Consider the following 10,592-nt stretch of genomic DNA (forward strand, 5'->3'; position numbering starts at 1 on the left):
TATGCTAGTGAATACACGTAGGGTACACCTACGTGTTTAAACGAGTTCTTACACGAGGGGATACTCATCACAATACGTATTTAATTGAGTTGCATTGCGTATTAAAACAAGGAGATACACATATTAACACTTCGTATTTAAACGATGAGATAATTGCAGCACTGCGTAGTAAAGGAGGAGACACTCAAAGCAGTCGCAGGAGAAACTTGTGCGTATTGAAAGGCGATACTCCCAGCACTACGTATTTAAACAATAAAGGAGGAGATTCTCATAGCAGTGCGTATTTAAACACGGATATACTTGTAGCACTGTGAATTTAAATGGGTAGATACTAATGCCTGGCAGTACTTATTATGCCCCCCTTCGAAGAAGAGGGGGTATATTGTTTTGCACATGTCGGTCGGTCCGTCCGTCGGTCGGTCCGTCCACCAGATGGTATCCGGATGATAACTCAAGAACGCTTAGGCCTAGGATCATGAAACTTCATAGGTACATTGATCATAACTGGCAGATGACCCTTATTGATTTTCAGGTCACTAGGTCAAAGGTCAAGGTCACAGTGACCCGAAATAGTAAAATGGTTTCCGGATGATAACTCAAGAATGCTTACACCTAGGATCATGAAACTTCATAGGAACATTTATCATGACTGGCAGATGACCCCTATTGATTTTCAGGTCACTAGGTCAAAGGTCAAGGTCACAGTGACTCGAAATAGTAAAATGGTTTCCGAATGATAACTCCAGAATGCTTACGCCAAGGATCATGAAACTTCATAGGTACATAGATCATGACTGGCAGATGACCCCTATTAATTTTCAGGTCACTAGGTCAAAGGTTAATGTCACAGTGACTCGAAACAGTAAAATGGTTTCCTGACGATTACTCAAGAATAATTAGGCCTAGGATCATGAAACTTAATTGGTACATTTATCATGACTGGCAGATGACCCCTATTGACTTTCAGGTCACTAGGTCAACGGTCAAGGTCACAGTGACAAAAAACGTATTCACACTACAACTGAAGCCCATATTCGGGGCATGCATGTCTTACAAACAGCCCTTGTTTTAACAAGAAAATACCACAGCGTTTTAGTACCACAACGAGACTTAAACCACAGTCCTGGCAATTGGTAAGTTACAATATACAACAGCCTAAGCCACATGGCACAATCGTGCAAAAGACATATATGCAGACAATTTTACACTTAGTTAATGGATTATGTAGGTGGACATTACATGGAGTAACTTGACGGCGTTGTTTGCATGCCAAAAACACTGTACAAAATCGATTTTGTATCTGTCTTACCGTGCAGCACGCATAATAAATTATAATTGTATTAATATAACAGAGGATTACGTTTCTTTTATTCGAGAAATATCCCGTAGTGACGTGTTTATACATACTGAAAAAAGGTGTTCGATGTCGTAAACTAGTTTACTTACTCTGTTCACTCTAAATTCCGCTGCCAGCAGGCGCTCGTCCTTACGTCTCTGTTTGTTGAATGAGTCTCCTGGAAAGGCGACAAACAGGCGTTTGTGGTGCCGTTATTTTCAGCTTTTGCACACAGTTACTGGTGACTATTTCGTGCTAACTTTTCAAACTTCAAGGAAGATTTTAAATGGCATGTAAAAATGAATGTTTGGCAATACTTGCTTTGTAAATTGTATCTTACTTTGTGTAATGATTGTCTTTCAAAACCAATAAATCCTCTGTAAATAAGTTATAGATAATGTTGTATAATGCGTTATTATACTTATTCAGGGAACTGTTAGTAGGTATACACTGACAGCTGCAATCGCGTTTTGTGATAAAATTTGTTCTTAAAGTACATGTATCTAAGTCACCTAAAAAAAAGTTAAAGTGATATTATGGGCATTTTTCACTGTTGAATTGAGCTGAAAAGAATTAACAGGTCAAAAGAGTAAGTTAAAATGTGGTTACTGACCAATTATCTGCAACTCGTCTTGCTACCAGTTGTTTATAAAAATATATTGTATATTATATATCTTACGTGACCCACCCAGTCCTGTAAGCCGAAATTATATGTAAAACAAAATGGTGTCTTTGTGTCGTATAAACGAATCTGCACTAAAACTAAATTTAGGTTCACATTGTACATGCGTGATCAGTTGTCAAACGAAAGTACGGTTGAAATGCATTATTTTTCTTTTTCCGGGATATTGTTTTAGTATCTTGATGCTGCATTAACAAATATAAGTGTATATGAAGTGAAAACACCAAAAATAAACAACGGTTGCGATAGACACCTATAAACTGTTACATGTCCATAATATCACTTTAAGAAGCACATTTACAAAAAATATTTTTACATAGTCTTTGCAATCAATATGTAACTAATGAAAGTTCAAACGTGTACGTTTATCAATAATGGAACGTTCTACTTATCGGCATTTTTGCTCTTACTCTGCTAGAGTTATACCGTGCAATGCCGAATATACACGTCGCCATATATTCTTGCTCAAAAGGACTAATTAACAGTACGTATGGTAATCTTAAATATACTACAATGTACCCCGCGTGCGGGAAATACGCTTAAAGGTTCCCCGACAAAATCCGGTGTACATTAGGTATATATTCCGTAGTACTCTGCAGTATACTTAAGTGTGCTTAAGATCATTAGTATGTTATATGGGCGTAGTTTATGCGATGCAAATATGCTTTTTTGCAGCAAGGTCCGCGTACATATGTTTGTTGTGCCTTAAAACAATATATAAACGTATCTGTTCGAACGTGCATGCGGTGACAATCACAAATATGCGGCGTTATAATGCACCGTGGAAAAACGCATCGGACTAGCAGAATTATTTTCTAAATAATATATAAATGCCTGTAAATTATTTTACTCCACGTTTTTTTCTGTGAATATTTGTACATTTATTACTAATCCTTGTTCTAGAATGCAAATATGTACATAACTTCTTTTGAACCACGCTAGTCTATTTAAAAGCACACTAGGGCCGTCTGGTTTGGTATACATAAATACGAACCATTGAGCCCAGTCGAGGAAACTATTTTCGGCTAAATAAATGGGCGTTTCTTTTGAACATTTATTAACAGACATGGAGTCACGCGGTTTTCCAATTAGCCGAGCCGACTGAATGTAATTCGCGAATACATTCTGAACAATTCGTACAGTGGTCTGCTAATCCACTTAGCTGATCCTGTTGGGCGCACACCCTGTCATATCATTAACGCCTGTCTGCATACGTCCTGGAACTAGTCACGACGAGGAGTATAACGCCGGTTAAAACCAAGTCCCGGGTTCGAAATCCTGTTTATTCAGCAAAACATGCATGAAACTCTACATGGATTAACTTAAAACGAAATCTGATCAAAGCGACATCATATACGTTCCTTAAACTTACCTCTCAAATTATCAATTCGGTTAAACATTTGGTCCATGACAGTGCACATACATTCCCAGTCATAAAACCACGGTGCACACAGTCACCATATTCTGTTTAAAAAATGCATTAATTTTATTATGATGGTTGTGCACGGTATATTGTATTTACATGGAAAATTTAACAGGGGCATCTTCTAACGTATCTAACTTGTAGTAACTAATTTGTATCATTTACTGACCAAACGGTGTTTTTTCGGAGTAGCAGTTTTACTCAGCTTAGATGACCTTTACATTACGCCAGCAGACCCGAATGAATACACTCCATTCATTCCATTGGCCGATTTGATCATAATCCCCCGGAACATTAGCAACATCACAACGTATTTGTAGCATAGGATGTAACACGCAACTTCGCAGGCTGGGCTTGAGCTACGCTGGTCGCATATCCCAAAAGACTAATTTTCGCATGACGCGGATGTAACAGTGTTATTTGAATGTGCGGGAAAAAAACTGCGCCTTTATTTCATATAAACATGCGATATGTTTCGGTTACGAAGAAATAAATGCATAATAAGTCATGTGAGGACACATAGTATGTGATCTCACGGAGTAAAATGTGATACGAACTCTATTATGTAGTTTAATACACGTGCACTTCATAACAATTATTTCATATGGTGGATATGCGAATATTAAGTGAAAACAAAGAACACAACATTAATTAAACCTTTGAAAAGCCCTTTGTTTTTAATTTAATAACTTAAAAAAGTAAAACCTTTAGTTCAATGTCAGGATATACGACTAATGTCTTTTTAAAGATATTTCTTATTTATCTTATGCATGAGCAAAATGTTCCTTGTAACCTGTAATTATTGTTAAAAGCATGAAATGCGCTATGTCTTGATTTATGTTTCAGAAATTAACTTTAGACTATATTGCAAAAAATATCTTGTAGATCAACTAGAAGCCAATGTTTTTGTTTTTTAATGCAGCAACTTGCAGATTACGAAAGGAAACGTTAGATATCAAGACATTAGCGACGTTTTTCGAATTAAATGCTCAATATCCAGGCAAACACTTCATTAAGGTCCTCACGTTCCCGAATGGGTTGTGATTGTTTGTATACATCTGTATATTGTTTACCAATTAAAGTGATATCGTGGGCATCTTAACAGTTTATAGGTGTTTATCGCAACCGTTGTTTATTTTTGGAGTTTTCACTTCATATACACTTATATTTGTTAATGCAGCATCAGCATACTAAAACAATATCCCGGAAAGAGAAAAATTATGCATTTGAATATCAACCGTACTTTCGTTTTGACAACTGTGACAGAAATGATTCGATGTACGATGTGAATCTAAATTAAGTTTTAGTTGCAGATTCTTCATACGACACAAAGACACTATTTTGTTTCACGGATCAATTCGGTTTAGAGGACTGGGTGAGTCATGTAAAATATCGAATATAATATATATTTTTTATAAACAACTGGTAGCAAGATGAGTTGCAGATAATTGGTCAGTTACCACATTTTAACTAACTTTTTGACCTGTTAATTATTTTCAGCTAAATTTAACAGTGAAAAATGCCCATAATATCACTTTAATCGTGGCTGAATTGAAGTACATTTTGCGATTTTTTATTTAAAGCGAAACATGTTAAGAACAAATCAAACCTACTTACAATTGTAGATTGCTGAATCTTTCGTTCGTTTCATCTTATACAGAGTATAAAAATGCTCTCCACGCTGCAGTAGCCCGGAAGCTGAAATCATTTAAATCCGAAGGTGATAAGCAACAAACAGACACAGACACTTTCACAACACATTAAGACTTCTATGTCACGATGCACATCCAGTTCAAAAGCGTCGCCACTGCTTATATATTTTCAGAATACACTACACATTTCTGTTCTAAATACAAACTATTTATAAACATAGTATCAATTCAAGATTTGTTAAGAATGTAATATGCCTTGTTTATTACTGATTATTATATATATGCGGAGAAGTAACGACCCTTCTTGTAAGCGTGACACGTCTAAATATAACTTTACACGCTAAGTGACCACACCCTGTATTGTAAAGTACGAAAGGTTTATTTAGCTGTTCAATGTGAACTTATTCAGTACTTATGTATTGTTATGGATAAATAAGTTACTTGTTGTTGTGCTAAAACAAAATAGTGACTACCTTGATGGTGACATTTCGCTCTGTCAACCCTCAACAAACGCCGTCAACCTTTCATAAATCCTTGATCGACTTTTTTGTCTCTGGTTGATTTCAGAGAAATAAGGTTACTGTTCCCGAATGTCAGGGAAATATCTGTAGAATATTCCCGCCTAGAGACAAATCAAAACGTTAAAAGCGTAGAATGCCGTGTGGCAAAAATGACAGACATCAAAACGAATAAAAAATATATAATTTTATTTAATATATGTTCTTTATTGTTAAACATAATATTTTCTCTCAACATGTGTATATATATATATATATATATATATATATATGTGTGTGTGTGTGTGTGTGTGTGTGTGTATGCAAATTATATGCGAAACTTTTTCATGTGACGGCTCTTACGGAATTCCTGAAATGATTGATAGTCTCGATTATTACTGATTCGTAGCATGCAACTTTATACGAAGTCCCCACATTTTCAAATCTTGATAAATCGCACTGCTTAAAACGCCTCACTCGCCGTATTGATCACTCTCTCGAATTGTTTGATTGACATCGATAATTTGATTGTATGACATTTTTTTTCTCGGCGTTACATACTACCGAACCGATCGTGTAGACTCCCAGGACATAATAGAGTTGCGAACAACAACATGACTGTTGAGTATTGACTTTATAATGAATACTACGCCACAGTGGTCGCTCAGTGCACTTAGGTGCTCGGGTTTCTTCCATCAGCCGCTATCAGCTCCCGGCTTGCCTCTCCGAAAATCGCAATGTTTACCAGACCCCCGTATATCGTACCAGGTAAAGCGAAACAATTAGGTACCGAGAACAGAGTTAGATTGCGTTCAACGCTAGGTGGCCCGGTCCTGTATAGCGCTGTTAGTCGGCGTTCCCGTTGGACGTCGAACACTGAACGTCTGAATGTAGATACGGTACAATACTTGAGTGTCCTTTGGGTACAAACTTGTGATAGCACGTGATTTACTGTTGCATGTGAACGGTGAACGGAAATTGCGGGTTTTGTTCGAAATAAGTGTATATTCAGGTGTTATGTGGATCATAGAAAAATGGAAAACAAACGCATACAATATTACAAATAAGTGTGAGAAACAGTATAACTGTGAACACTGTTGTGTTTTGGGGCATGTTTTTGCCACTTGCATTTCAACGAGTAATAAAAGGTTTAATTATATTGAAAAAGTAATGCATTGGCAAGCAGATATTTGATATTGCGTTAATTAAAATCCACATCTGAATATTGTGATACTAGAGCTAAAATGTGTGTACTATTTGACCAATGCCATTGTCGGATTATTTTGACAACCATGCGCTTGTGAATGTTTTTGGAAATGTGAACTCCGTCACAATCAGCGGAGGACTGTGTCGCTTTGTGTCACACTGTGTCACACTCTGTATATGGAACCCCGTGCACGCGCAAGTGACGCAGTCTACCAGCCTAGATGGGACACATGAAGACGACACACGTGGAAAAAGGTTTGTTTATGTATATGATCATACTGTGTTGTTGTTTTCTATAATAATTGTATGTTTACATACGTCTAAAACAGCAGGGCCTATCTCTTGTTAACATAAGATATTTAAATAATGACGTTGCAAACGTCGTATTGCTCACATTTGCTGTTATGATTATTATGTTTTGTTGAATTTCATTACTATTGTTATTTTCATTGAATGAAAAGTCGTGCGTGATTGTCGAGCATAGCAATCGCATTCCTCATACTTAAGCATCTGAAAATTAGATCATGTGCTACATAGTAAGTGAGACAAAACGCAATTATTGTATTCTTCAATGCCCCTGTAGTTATAAAATTACTATTATCGCTCAACATGAAGCAAGATTCTAGTCTTGTCTCGGTAATGAGCATGCGTTCGATTGTTAATATAATTAAATACACTCATAACTGGCGAAGATGATTCAAGCTCGCTCTCAAGACCTGCCATGCAAATGTAGCCAAACCATGTAGGTTTCCGTGTCTTTATTGTGTATTGTCCTCATCAATCACTGGGGAAAAGTGTGTATGGGTGTCGTGCGCATACGACCAAGTTGCATTAGTTTGACATAACGATGCTATAGAAGCTGGTGTTACTGCATTGACGCTAGGGTCTTTCGTTTGGCGTTTATACGATGTGGAACATGGTGTCACTACATAGGAACTGGAGACCAGGCTTACCATATCCGCGGTGTGGAACATGGTGTCACTACAAAAGCACCGGAGTCTTGGCTTACCATATCGGCGGTGTGGGACATAGTGTCACTACATAGGAACTGGAGTGTTTGCTAACCGTATCGGCGGTGTGGAACATGGGGTCACTACAAAGGCATGAGAGTCTTAGTCTACCATGGGGTCACTACATAGGAACTGGAGTGTTGGTTACCATATCGACAGTGTGGATCATGGTAACACTACAAAGGCACTGGAGTCTTGGCTTACCATATCGGTGGTGTGAAACATGGTATCACTACATAGGCACAAGGGTCTTGGTCTACCATATCGACGGTGTGGAACATGATGTCATTACAAAGGCACTGGAGTGTTGGCTTCCCATATCAGTGGTGTGAAACATGATGTCATCACAAAGGCACTGGAGTCTTGGCTTCCCATATCGGTGGTGTGGAACATGGTGTCACTACAAAGGCACTGGAGTCTTGGCTTCCCATATCGGTGGTGTGAAACATGATGTCATTACAAAGGCACTGGAGTCTTGGCTTCCCATATCGGTGGTGTGGAACATGGTGTCCCCTACAAAGGCACTGGAGTCTTGGCTTCCCATATCGGTGGGTGAAACATGATGTCACTACAAAGGCACTGGAGTCTTGGACTTCCATATCGGCGGCGTGGAACATGGGTGTCACTACAAAGGCACTGGAGTCTTGGCTTCCCATATCGGCGGTGTGGAACATGGTGTCACTACAAAGGAACTGTAGTGTTAGCTTCCCATATCGGCGGTGGTGGAACATGGTGTCAATACACAGGCACTGGAGTCTTGCCTTAGCATATCGGCGTTGTGGGTACATGGTGTCACTGCATAGGAACTGGAGTCTTGACTTACCATATCGGCGGTGTGTGAAACATGGTGTCACTACATAGAAACTGGAGTCTTGCCTTAGCATATCGGCGTTGTGGCACAAGGTGTCAATACATAGGCACTGGAGTATTGGCTTACCATATCGGCGGTTCGGAACATGGTGTCACTACATAGGCACTGGAGTCTTGACTTACCATATCGGCGGTTCGGAACATGGTATCACTACATAGGCACTTGAGTCTTGGCTTACCATATCGGCGGTTTTGGAACATGGTGTCCACTACATAGGCACTGGAGTCTTGCTTACCATATCGGCGGTGTGGAACATGGTGTCACGACATTGGAACTGGAGTCTTGGCTTACCATATCGGAGGTATGGAACATGGTGTCACTACAAAGGCACCGAGTGTCGGCTTACCATATCGACGGTGTGGAACATAGGGTCACTACTTTGGCACTGGAGGATTTGCTTACCATATCGGCGGCGTGGGCCTTGGTGTCGCTGATTTGACAAAGGGGTATGGGTTGGCATATATATTATGTTACTGAATTGGCACGGGGTTTCTTGGTTTTGCATATCGACGGCGTAGAATATAGGTTTCACGGCACTTACACTTGAAGTCTTGGTTTAGTATATCGGTGGTGTGAAGAACTTTGTGTCACTGGATTGGCCGTGGGTCATGTTTTGGAACGTCGACATGTTGAAAAAGTTTGGCCATTGCATTAGAATTTTGTACCTGGGTTTGTATGGCGACAATAAGGTTTCTTGGGGTCACTTCAGTGAAATCGGTTGGTTGGTTTGGTATTTCGAAAAAGAGAACTTTGGGTAAGTGCAAATTCATACGGGCTCAGAGCTTCCAGATAAGGGTCGTATTTTCGTAATTACGAATTATTTTCAAGTCCGTTACGCATTTATTTTAAAATCTTGTCGTTCCATTAAGAATTACAAAATCAAGTTACGAATATTATTTTTTACATCGGTTCGTATCGATTTTTATTGAGCTCTTTTTCACGTATTAAAGATCTGTTGCGGTGGCTTATATAGAATGGTTTTCGGGTTTGTTAAACAAAGCGCATTTTTTTTCCAATAAAAGCGGCGTATACAGTCTATCTGTCAAAAAACAATGGCGGCGCCCAGAGAGCGTCCTAAAAAACTGGAAAGCGTCCAAAAACACGCTTTTAACATATTGTACGCAAAGTGAGCCGAAGTTAAATGTTTAGAAAGACATTATATAAAAGATCTTAAACGATGCTGTATGTTCAGTTGCCGACACAGTCGAAAAGCTAAACAAAAACGCGACACGACGGGTCCAAACTTAAACACACAAAAAACATTGAACGAGTGGAAGGGACAAGTCCCGTGGCTAATCGTTGAAAAGATTGAAGGGGAGACCCGTTTTAATTGTGAAATATGTAAACATTCATCTAAGGCATGCAATCTAAGCACAGTTTGGGCATATGAAGGTATTTGAAAAAAAATTGATAACACTGAAAAGACACTGTTAAACTCGTAGAAATAAGTTGCTAGTATGTTTATTTTGATTTTTTTGCATGAAAATAACCATTATTATTTATTTTTAGGTCATTTAGAAAAAATAAAAATTATTTTCCAAAACTTAGTAGCAACGTTAAGAATAAAATTTTAGAGTTAAGAATTCTTTTTGAAAATCTGGTAGTAATTTAAGAATTTCACAAAACCTTATCTGGAGCTCTGGGGCTCATACGTTTGGAATTATGACAATGTATAACATGGGTTAAATTAATTGACATTAGGATCTTGATCAAAATTCAGACGCAACTTAACTGGTCTCAAGATACGTTATATAACAGGGCCATGTAACCTTATCTTTGAAGAGATGTTATTAAGCTAAAGTTTCTGATAGAAACATTCCAGTAACGTGAGAAACATTTATATTAGGGCCTCTGGCAGGCTAAGAATTACGATACATACCGGTCACAGCGATTAATTATATACCTCGCACAGGTA

The 10,592-nt window shown here is 38.4% G+C and overlaps 2 protein-coding genes across 2 annotated transcripts in view; both read left to right on the forward strand.

The window, feature by feature from the left end:
• LOC127879036 (uncharacterized) overlaps positions 1 to 10,592 on the forward strand; it is a 465,202-nt gene that overhangs the window by 445,658 nt on the left and 8,952 nt on the right. The window lies entirely within an intron of this gene.
• Positions 1 to 10,592, forward strand: part of LOC127879042 (uncharacterized) — a 484,339-nt gene that overhangs the window by 263,435 nt on the left and 210,312 nt on the right. The gene's annotated exons all lie outside the window — the stretch shown is intronic.

The sequence above is a fragment of the Dreissena polymorpha genome, chromosome 4 (assembly GCF_020536995.1).
Source record: "Dreissena polymorpha isolate Duluth1 chromosome 4, UMN_Dpol_1.0, whole genome shotgun sequence".
NCBI lineage: Eukaryota > Metazoa > Mollusca > Bivalvia > Myida > Dreissenidae > Dreissena > Dreissena polymorpha.